This window comes from Cetorhinus maximus, chromosome 12 (genome assembly GCF_964194155.1).
Source record: "Cetorhinus maximus chromosome 12, sCetMax3.hap1.1, whole genome shotgun sequence".
NCBI classification, from domain to species: Eukaryota; Metazoa; Chordata; class Chondrichthyes; order Lamniformes; family Cetorhinidae; genus Cetorhinus; species Cetorhinus maximus.
Window position 1 is genome coordinate 20,755,891 of NC_135890.1, and position 10,534 is coordinate 20,766,424.

Sequence of the window (10,534 nt, forward strand, 5' to 3'; positions counted from 1 at the left end):
ATATTTACTCAGTGTGTTTTTCTAAAAATAATAATCAAGAAGGCGCCCATTGGCTTTGGTTCCTTCTGTACAGACATCAAAATTTATCTATAATTGAAGACACAGCTGGTGTTGTCAAATGCTTATTCAGCGCTTTGTGTCTAGAGACACAGAACACATCAATGGTATTTAACAGTGTGACAGGAATCTATCAAAATGGCTGTGCCTCATGAGAGTATTATGACTCAGCTGATGGTAAAGGCTGAGTTGTTCAAATCCCAGAGGGAAACTTGAAACAACTGTCATAACCCATTTTTGCAACTTGTATGTTTCAAGATGCTGGCTTTGAATTCAGTAGTAATAAGACCACCGAGTCTCAAGAGGGTTGTTATAAAACTAAGTTAAACATTTATTAGTACAAGAAAGATTGTAAACACATACATGCATCTATAAAATTACTACTATAGTAACTACAAAAACCCCCTAATTAATCTGACTCTCAGTTACACCCCTGTTAAGGCAACAGTAAATCTCATAGATTTAAAGAGACACCTGGCAAAGCACACCCTGGACCATCGCATTCAAAATGAGTTTCTTTCAGCTCTGGGTCCTTGCAGACAATAGCTTGAGGCTTCTCACACTTGTTGGATCTTAAAATGCCTCTCCCTTACATACAATCTCCTTTCTCCTTTCTACGTATTTTCCTCTTTGAATGTAAATTTTCCATTGTATCACTAGGACTAGACTTTTAACTTTACTTCTTCTAACAATAGCATCCATTCATCCCACCAATTTTATTAGTAAGCTGAAAAAATAAACGCATCGCTTGGTGCCTTCTAGCTAGGTGTAAGATTTCACCCGCAGTCCTGAATGGTTTCTTTTAACAAATGCAAATTTACACTTTACCTTCTACCCTCCTTACGTTTGTCTAATTAACATCTCAAAACTACTATACATCAAAGCACCCAGACTTTTAATCCAATTAAGACACAGACACATGTGAACTCAGACACAGCTAAACTCTATTTTAAAAAATAATTTCCAATAACATTATAGACATTAATATCTCTTCATCACAAGAGTCATAGAAAATCTTTGTTTCAATAGTGTAAGTCATCATCGTCCAATAGAATTCGCTGACTTAGGTCCAGGTGCGGTGATGGCAACACTGTTTTAGCCCCATGTACTAATATTATTAGGAAACTCTTTATACACAATACAAGAAAACATGTTTCACATGTGTATATTTATTGAACAAATTTATGTTGCCATTCAAATTACTATGGAAGTACAACACATTCAATAATCAAAAGACCCTGATACTGTTTTACATCTTAGTGCTTTACCAACAAACGCACAGAAGTTTGCATGCATATACCATGCAAATATATAAGCATTGAGATCACAGGCCCAACAATAGCATCACTTTTATTTACTAATAAGAAATGTGGTTAGCTTCGTCTGGCTAATGTGGATTACTTTGGATTCTCAATTTTCCACTTCTGGATCCCCAATTTCTCATATATGGATTCCCAATTTGGCACGTCTGGATTATCAATTTGACAACCTGCTGCAAATGAATCAATTCAGGCTTCCTGTATTTTGTGTTCCTTCAGCCATTGGGTGCCTGACCGACTATGCTTTACATGGTCAACTTTTACAGGGTGTGCTGTCCTGCTGTCAGGTGCTGGACCACCTACTAATATCTCTCTTTGAACTTCACAGACCGAGCAGCTTTCAGTCTACAGGTTAGCGTTCTGTACTGATGATAAATATGGACCCTTCATTTCACTCCCACCCAATCTTTCTCCTCTCCCTCTCCGAGTCAAGGTGCTGTCTCTTTGTGGGATACACTTCTTTGGATATTAGCTGTGCTGATGTATTTCATGCAGTGAACTAATCATTAGCCAGGGAGTCAGTGCTGCTGGAGAAAGAAAAAAAGAACAAAGACTTACATTTATATAGTGCCTTTTATGACCTCAGGACACCCCAAAGCACTTCACAGACAATTTAGTATTTTTTTGAAGTGTAGCCACTGTTGTAATATAGGAAATGCAGCAGGCAATTTGCGCACAGCAAGCTCCCACAAATTGCAGTGAAATAACAGTAATGGACAACCTGTTTTTAATGTCGTTGATTGAGCACTAAATGTTAGCCAGGACACTAGGGAAGACTCACCTGTTCTTTGCATGGTGCCGTGGGATCTTTTATGTCCACCTGAGAGCATGGACAGGGGCTTGGTTTAATATGTCATACAGAGATTTAACATCTCAGTGCTGACTCAAAGCCTGATGTCTGTGCTCCTGTCCTAACAGCCAATGGTCACAGAAACCTTAGTGGATTCTTCTCTTGCTTCATAAGTCCAGGGGCACTAAGGCCTGCAGTCGCAGCCCCCATACTGTAGTGGCTGCAATTAATTAACTCAGCATAGAGCATGGATGAAACCTGGGCCATTCCTGCTCCAGATTGCTCAAAGCTAGATCACCTGACATTCACATCACCCTTCACCATTTTATTTTGCTCGAGAGGAACATGGGTGCTTTTGGGCTCCTCACACCATGGAGCACCTGAGAGAGCAGCTTGAATATTCTACTTCCAGGTTACTCCAGGACTGCTCCACTAGAAGATTTATGAGAGTGAAGTTTTTGTAAAGTAACTGTCAGAAGTGCTGTCTTTTGGATGAGATGTTAAACTGAGGGCCTGGCTGCCCTCCCAGGTGAACCCATAGAAAATCTCAAGGGACTATTTTGAAGAAGAGTTCTCCCAGTGTTCTGATCAATATTTATCCCTCAACCAAACATCACTAAAACAGTTTATCTGCTTGTTCACATTGCAGTTTGTTGGACTTTGGTGTGTGCTAATTGGTTGTGTTTCCTACAATACTAGAGTGACTACACTTCAAAAGTTCTTCATTGGCTGTAAAGCACTCTGGGTTGTCCTGAGGTCATGAAAGGTGCCATAAAAATGTATTTCTTTCTTTCTACCATAGTGGGCACCAAATACATTCACCTTGCGGATCAGCCCAGGGTCTTGCACTTGGGATGGAGGAAGCCCTTCAGCTCCAGGCCTAAGAGTTCTGAACCATCAAGGACAACTGCTTGGACATGTCTTAATAGTCACAAACATAACTTTCACTGAGACTTCGAGGGTGTGGCCATAAAAGTACTGTGTCCAGACTGATAGCAGCATTCACCAGAACCCTTGCATGTCAATATGAATCAGCCTCTGGGCAGATTAGGGGGAGAATTTCTCCCCGTTGGGTGGGCCATTCGGGAGCGGGTATGGAGCTGTTTGCCGCCTGTGATCGGCTCTGCGCCACCATTTTATGTGGTCGGGCCAATTAAGGCTCGCCCAGTGTGAAGTGTGGGTCCTGAGGACAGCGGGAATGGGTGGGCGGCGGCGGGACAGCAATGACTGCTGGGTCCAATGGTGACCCGGCGGCCTGTTCAAATAGAGCACAGGCAGCCTTGCAAAGGCTGTTCATTATGGCCAATAGAAGGACTCCCCAGAGTGCTGCTGGAGAGCAGGCCAGGCAGGAGGGTAGGGCAGCGGGGCACTGTGCCCCTCGGTTTTCTGATGAATGCCTAGCTGCCCTCCTGGAGGAGGTGGCAGCACGTCGGGAGGTCCTCGTTCTGAGGGACAGGTGGAGGAGGCTCCCCCGACCTGACTAAATTTGCCTGGGAGGAGGTGGCAGTGATAGTCAGCTCCCATGATGTGGTGCATGGGTCCAGCGCCGCAAGCGTTTCAATGACCCCTTGTGCTCGGGAACGGTGAGTACCATGTTGGCAGAGGTCACAATACAGCAGGTAGGCTTTGCCCCCAGCCCCCACGCCCCCAAACTCTGAGTGCAGTTACAGCATTGAATCATTCACAGCATGTTTCCCTCGCTGGGTGGGCCAGCAGATATTGCCCATGCCTAGTTCACCCTGAGAGGGTTGTGCTGAGATGGGTTCTGCACTGCAGCAGGTGTGGCACTGACACCCACAGTACTGTTTTGGGGGCTACTTCAAGGGTCTGCACCTTGGTGCAGTGCTGGAACTGTGAAACATGTCAAAGTCAGGCTGCTGACTGACTGGGAGGGGAGCTTCCAGGTGGTGGGGCACCCATTCATCTACTGCCCTTGGCGTACCACGTGCTTGTGCTTCCATTTGCAAGGTTAGACCATGTGGTGCCAAATGTGATGGAGGCAGCATGTGGGCAAGAGGGGGTCAGCCCTGGTTTCTTGGTTTGAGTGTGCGGCAGCTGTGGGGTCACGATTCACTGGAGCCCTGCAATGTCCCACTCAGGCTGGGGTGGCAGGGACGCGATGGGAATCCAGGTTCAGGGTGGACTAATCAATGCTCTTCTCCCCTTTTCAGGAGAAGACTGCACACAATGCTGCAGAGCGGATGTGGACTGGAGGAGGCCAGGCCCAGTTGGCCATAATCACCAGATACGAGCAGGAGGCGATGGAGCTGGAGAGTCGCCAAGCGCCCAGGTCCACCGGTGGTGGTGAGGCTGGGGTGCCACGGGGAGGTAAGATTGCCCTGCACTGAGGTCACCATGTGTGTCCCAGCAGCCATGACACTGCTGAACGTTCAGTGATTGAAGCTTCCAACGTGGATTGACCATTGATTATGGAAGGATGAGCACATACTGATCCGGTGGACAGGGATGCACATTGACATTGTCTCCACTTTAACTAATCAAATGTCCTTGTCATTCCTTTCAGCATCGCTGGAGCAGGGCCGGGAGGAGGAGGCAGAGGGGCTACCTCTCACACCTGAGGGCCCTGAACAATTGGACTCACCAGCGTCACAACATCTCTGCCAGGCAGGCACCAGCACAGATACTAGCACCTTGGTGGGAATTAGATCATCGGCTAGTGTCCCGGGGCACAGCGGTGAGGGCACTTGACACTCGCTTGAGGTGTGGGCGAAGACAGAGAGTGCCCATGGGGCCCGCAGTTGGAGGACTGCAGGGGACCAGGTACATGCTCGGTCAGTGGCTGATGATCTGCCTCTGGAGTTGTCCGTGAGGCAGCAAACGCTGGAAGTGCAGCAGGGTAAGCGGGAGGATCTGGCGGAGATACATGAGGCAATGTGTGGCATGGTGCCTGTGCTGGTGGAGTCCACGCGAAGCATCACCAATGCAATGTGCCTCATGGCCGAGTGTCATGCTTCCTCCATAGAGACAGTGGCAACTCTCGTGGAGAAGCTCCACCAGAAGGACAACCAGGGCCTCCTGGGGTTGTGCTTGGACCTCCAAGCCCTCACAGCGGCATTGGCCTCAGCTGGTCAGTGCCAGTGTGGGAGATGGTTTGGTCACCAAATATCCTAGCTCAGTGCTCATCCATCACTGGTAAGCAGGGAGGTCTGAAGTGACCTCACGTCGGCGCAGGAGCTGCCTGTCGTCTCTGCGGGCTTCTCTCAGGGCGCTCTGGATGAGGGCAGCAGCTCCTCTGCCCCTCTGCCAGTGACCATGGGACCTGATGAGGCTGCGGCGACTGGGGTGATGCCAGTCATGGAACTGGCCGCTCCCTCCCAGGCGGGGCCATCAAAAGCTCCACGAGCCAGAGGACGCCCGCCAAGATCATCGGGGCCAACAGGACAGCAGAGTGAGCAGGCTGCCTCAGATGCCAGTGCCAGCGAGGGGGGAGCACCCAGACGTAGCAGCCGGAAACGTAAACTTAAGGCACCTTCGGCACACCACGGGTTTCTCACTGGTGGTTTTATGTTGCCCCGCTATTAGTTGATGACCACTCGGTGTGATGTGTAACACCTTTGCAATTATTTTTTTGTGCTTCATTTTGTTAAATCATTAAATTTTGATTGGTGAACATGACTCAGGGTGATTCCTTACTTCTGCAGGTGGATGGGAACCTTTGACGTTATGAGTGACTTGTTTGACATTGAGCTTTATTCACAAGGCACGCAGTTAATGTTCCTAACCAGGGAGATTTAGCGCTCAGGTATCGAGTATGGAGCCTGCAGCCCTGGTGTGTGTTCAAGGTCCATCTGTGGTGGGCCAGCTGAAGGTTCATTGGATTAAACACCAACCCCCCCACCACCCCCCCGACTGGTGTCCCTGCCTCCCTGGAGGATGCCCAGGTCAGCGTCTATCCCCTCGGTGTTCTCCTGTGTGTCTGTGCTTGCTTATCCTCGGACTCACTACTGGACTCATCGTGTGCAGCTGGAGCAACTGTGTATACATCTTCTTCCCCCATTGTGTCGCACTTTCCCAGCCTGAGATTGTGGAGAGCGCAGCATGCAACCACTATCAACAACACACGATCTGGGGGGTAATGGAGTGCGCCCCCTGAATGGTCTAGGCATCGGAAGTGCATCGTGAGAAGACCAATCGTTCTCTCCACCACAGCCCTTGTGGAGGTGTGGCTCCTATTGTAGCGCTGCTCAGCTTCTGTTCCTGGATGGCGGAGAGGCGTCATGAGTCACCTTCTGAGGGGATAACCCTCGTCACCCAGCAGCCATCCATAAAACCGGGCTGGAGCACTGAAGAGCCCCGGCACCTGGGAGTGTCTGAGGATGTAGGCGTCATGGGAGCTGCCAGGGTACCTGGCACAGACTTGTAGAATCAGCATCCTGTGATCACACACTATCTGCACGTTCATGGAGTGGAAGCCCTTCCTGTTGATGAAGGCACCGGGCTCACCTTTGATGGCCACATGTGTGCAGTCTATTGCACCCTGGACACGGGGGAAGCCAGCAATGGCCGCAAAGCCTCTGGCTCGCTGTGTCTTGCTGGTCCTATCCCAGTAGCAGTGGATGAAAGTCAATGCACGCCTGAACAGAGCGTCTGTCACCTGCTTGACACAAGTGTGGACAGCTGATTGGGAGACTCCGCAAAGATCACCCATTGACTCATGGAAAGAGTCAGTGGCATAGAAGTTGAGGGCACCATGAACTTCAGCGCCACTGGCATGGGGTGCCCACCCACACAGTTGGCGCAGATCTCAGGACCTATCATCTGACAGATGGAGCTCACTGTCTCCCTTGAGGGGCGGAGCCTCCTTCAGCACTGCACCTCAGACATATTGAGGTAGCTGCTTTGCTGCCTGTATACGCTGGCAGCAGGATAGTGACATCTTCTGCTGCCCCTTCTGCCTTGGACTTCCTGTTGGCCCTGCGCCCCTTGTGCCTGTACCTCTCCTCCCAAAGGTGGCTTCCCTGGAGGCTGAATATGGACTCCTGGCCTCCTCCCCCTTCTGGCCCTCCCCTCCTCCTCAGGGGAGGTGCCTCCAGTATATAGCACAACTCCCATTCCCAGGCTGAGGGAAGGCTTCCTGAAACCAGCAAGGCCCCAGAAATGATGTTTACTCAAGAGTCCTGACCTGAAGCCTGTTACTCCTGTCCAAACAGCTGTGAAGAGTTTTGAAGTATTCCTGCTCACACAGGCAAGTAGCAGTAACTTTAAGCATTAAATGTCTGACAAATAACGCACACAACCCCACTGACCCCTCTTATCCTGCCCATGAATGAGGTTAATACAGATGTGTCCTACCCACCTGCCCGTTGCGCTCATGCAATGACCTGAAGATCGCACGGGCCCTGAAAAATCGGCGTCAATTGGTGCCTCAAGAGCATTAAGTGGCCCATTAATTAAAGGCAGGCACGCATCGGAGATCATCGCGCGCCCGACCACCGAAGTATCGCGATGATGCGCGGTGACATCGGGACGCTCTTCCAACATCACCGGGCCTCATTTTACGCGTCGGCATGTGGAGTCCGCCCCCACACGCCGACGAGAAAATTCTGGCCTATCTGTCGCTTATCACCTGACCAATGGGTTTCTTGAGCGAATATTTATCACCATCTAACCAACCCTGACCAATGGGCTTCTTGATGGAATGGGGGTTACCACCAGACCAATGGGTTACTTGCAAAAATCAGCCAACTTGGTGCTTGATAATCAAGTGGATGTTAAATATGGAATCATAAATTCACAGAGTTGACAGTTCAGAATTATATTGATGTGTGGGTCCAAGCTAATGGCCCTGAGGTTGGAATCGAATGCTTTTTGATAGTTCAGAAGTGGCAGAGGCCCAGCTGTGTTTTGAATGTTAATGCTAACCTTTTTGAGTGTGTTTACATTGGAGATAAATCTATTATTAACAGTGTAAAATGTAAACCTAAACTTCTGTTCCTCTTTCGTGCTTCCTTCCCCTTCCCCTCTCACCTACTCCCTTGCCTTCCTTTTCCCGCTCTCCGCCAGCCCCTCATCCTTCCTTTTCCCCCTCTCTTCTCACCTTCCCCATTGGTTAATAGGAGACCCCAAATATATTTCCTTGCACTTTTGATGTCTAACAATGCCAGACACTCCCCATGCCCCATTTGGCGTCTATGTGTGTGTCTTTGGTTCGGGGTCTCCTCATTAGCCTGCTCATTCTGGTTCAGAACTGTTCCAGCCCTTTCTCCCCAGCCCTGGCATGACCCTGCAAATCCCAAACCCACGCCCCTCCTATTCCCAGACTCGAGAGAATCTCATCAAGGCCGTGCCCCCCCATCTCATCTGCTCGTTGTTGTGCGGAGGGAAAGAATGTCGCTACGAGGGACCCGGTGGCTGGACACTGCAGCAGCAGGCAATCCGTGGTGTCTTCTCAGCATGGTAGGTCAGTCAACAGGGGTCCGTATCCATAGGGGTCACAAATCAAATAACAAGGGAGCTGGGAGTAAGAACCAAAGCCAGGGAGAGAAGGGAAACCCATTTTGGGTACACATTTCCCAGAGGAAGGCTGGACAAAGGCTGGGGGTTGAGTGAGAATACTTGGTATATAGCAAAAAAACCCTACAGATGCTGGAAACAGCCATCATCTGAAGACAGAAGGCAGGGTTAGCATTCCAGGTATGGGTCCTTAGTCAACATAGAAAGATATGGCACAGAAGGAGGCCATTCAGTTTATCGTGCCTGTGCTGGGCTCTTTGAGAGGGAAATTTTACATGGTTTAGAACTAATCAGGACCATTTCCAGGTCCTGACCCCACGCTTGCTGTCAGGGCGCCTGCCTGGGCGGCCTTCCCGGAGGTGGCCAATTAAGAGGCCACCATCAGGTCCACCACCTAATTAAAGATGACAGGGCAGGTTCCTGAGGCTGCGTGCCCAATCAGAGGGTCTGCAGCCTTGGAAGGACAACAGCCTCACTGGCAGAGGTGGGCGTTGCTGCTGCAGGGTGAGGTCAAGGGCTTTCTGAAGAGGCTTGTGATTTTTAAAAAGTTACCTGTGGCTACAGCTACCAGGCCACTCCTGTGAAAACCCCTTCAGAGGATGGCCAGCAGCCACAGCTGTAACATACCGATCCATGCTGCCAAGGTGGGAGGGTTAAGAAAAGGTCGTCTTATGGGCCTCTCTGGCCAGCCGTCGACAAACCACCTCCAGGGACCTGCCATGCTCTCGCCTCAATGGAGGGCTCATCTGCCACCAGGAAGACCCTGTCGACATGCCCAATCAGCCCCCAGCTCTGCCCTTGCCAGTGATGACCCACCTCTGGCAAAATTTTCTGGGGGCAGGAAAGCATCAGACCGATGACGCAATGCCCTCATTTCTACATCTCCGCCCTGTCCTGCCTTCAAACTCTTTCGAGTTATCAACAGTCACAGATTGCAACTCTTTCGAGTACAATCACAGTTCTTGGTTTCCGGGAGTGGGACATGAACCCACAACCCTCTGATTCAAAGGCGAGGGTGCTATGAACTGAGCCACAGCTGACACCAAGCCTGCCTCTGAAGAATCGGGAAGATTCCACCCCCACAAAGAGTTATCCGATTAGTCTCCCACCCGTGCTCTCTCCCCAAAACCTTGCAAGTTCTCCTTTTCAAGTACTTATCCAGTTCTCTTTTGAAAGTTCCTATTGAATCAGCTGCCATCGTCCTTGCAGGCAGTGCATTCTTGTTCATAATAACTTGCTGCATAAATTTTTTTTATTATGACACCTCTGGTGCTCTTGCCAATTAATCCATATCCTCTGGTTACTGACTTCCTGCCAGTAGAAACAGTTTCTCCTTTCTTTCTCTATCAAAACCATTGATGGTTTTGAATACCTCTATCAAATCACCCTTAGCCTTCTCTGCTCTCAGGACAGCAATTCCACCTTCTCTAGTATCACCACATAACTGAAGTCTCTCCTCCCTCACATCATTCTAGTAAATCTCCTCTGCACCCTCTCCAACGCTTTGATGAATTTCCTAAAGTGTCGATTACAGTATTCCAACTGGGGCCTAATCAGTGTTTTATAACAACTTAGCATAACCTCCTTGCTTTTGTACTCTATATTTCAATTTATAAAGCCAAGAATCCTATATGCCTTTTTAAAAGCCTTCTCAACTTGTCCTGCCACCTTCCAAGATCTGTGCATACAAACACTCCTAGATCTCTCTGTTCCTATACCCCTTTTAAACTTGTACCATTTACTTTACATTGCAGTGTGTACCATCTACAAGATGCATTGCAGCAACTTGCCAAGGCTCCTTTGATAGAAACTTCCAAACTGAAGACCTCTGCCATCTAGAAGGACAAGGGCAGGAGGTGTATGCAATGCCATCAGCTCCAAGTTCCCCTCCAAG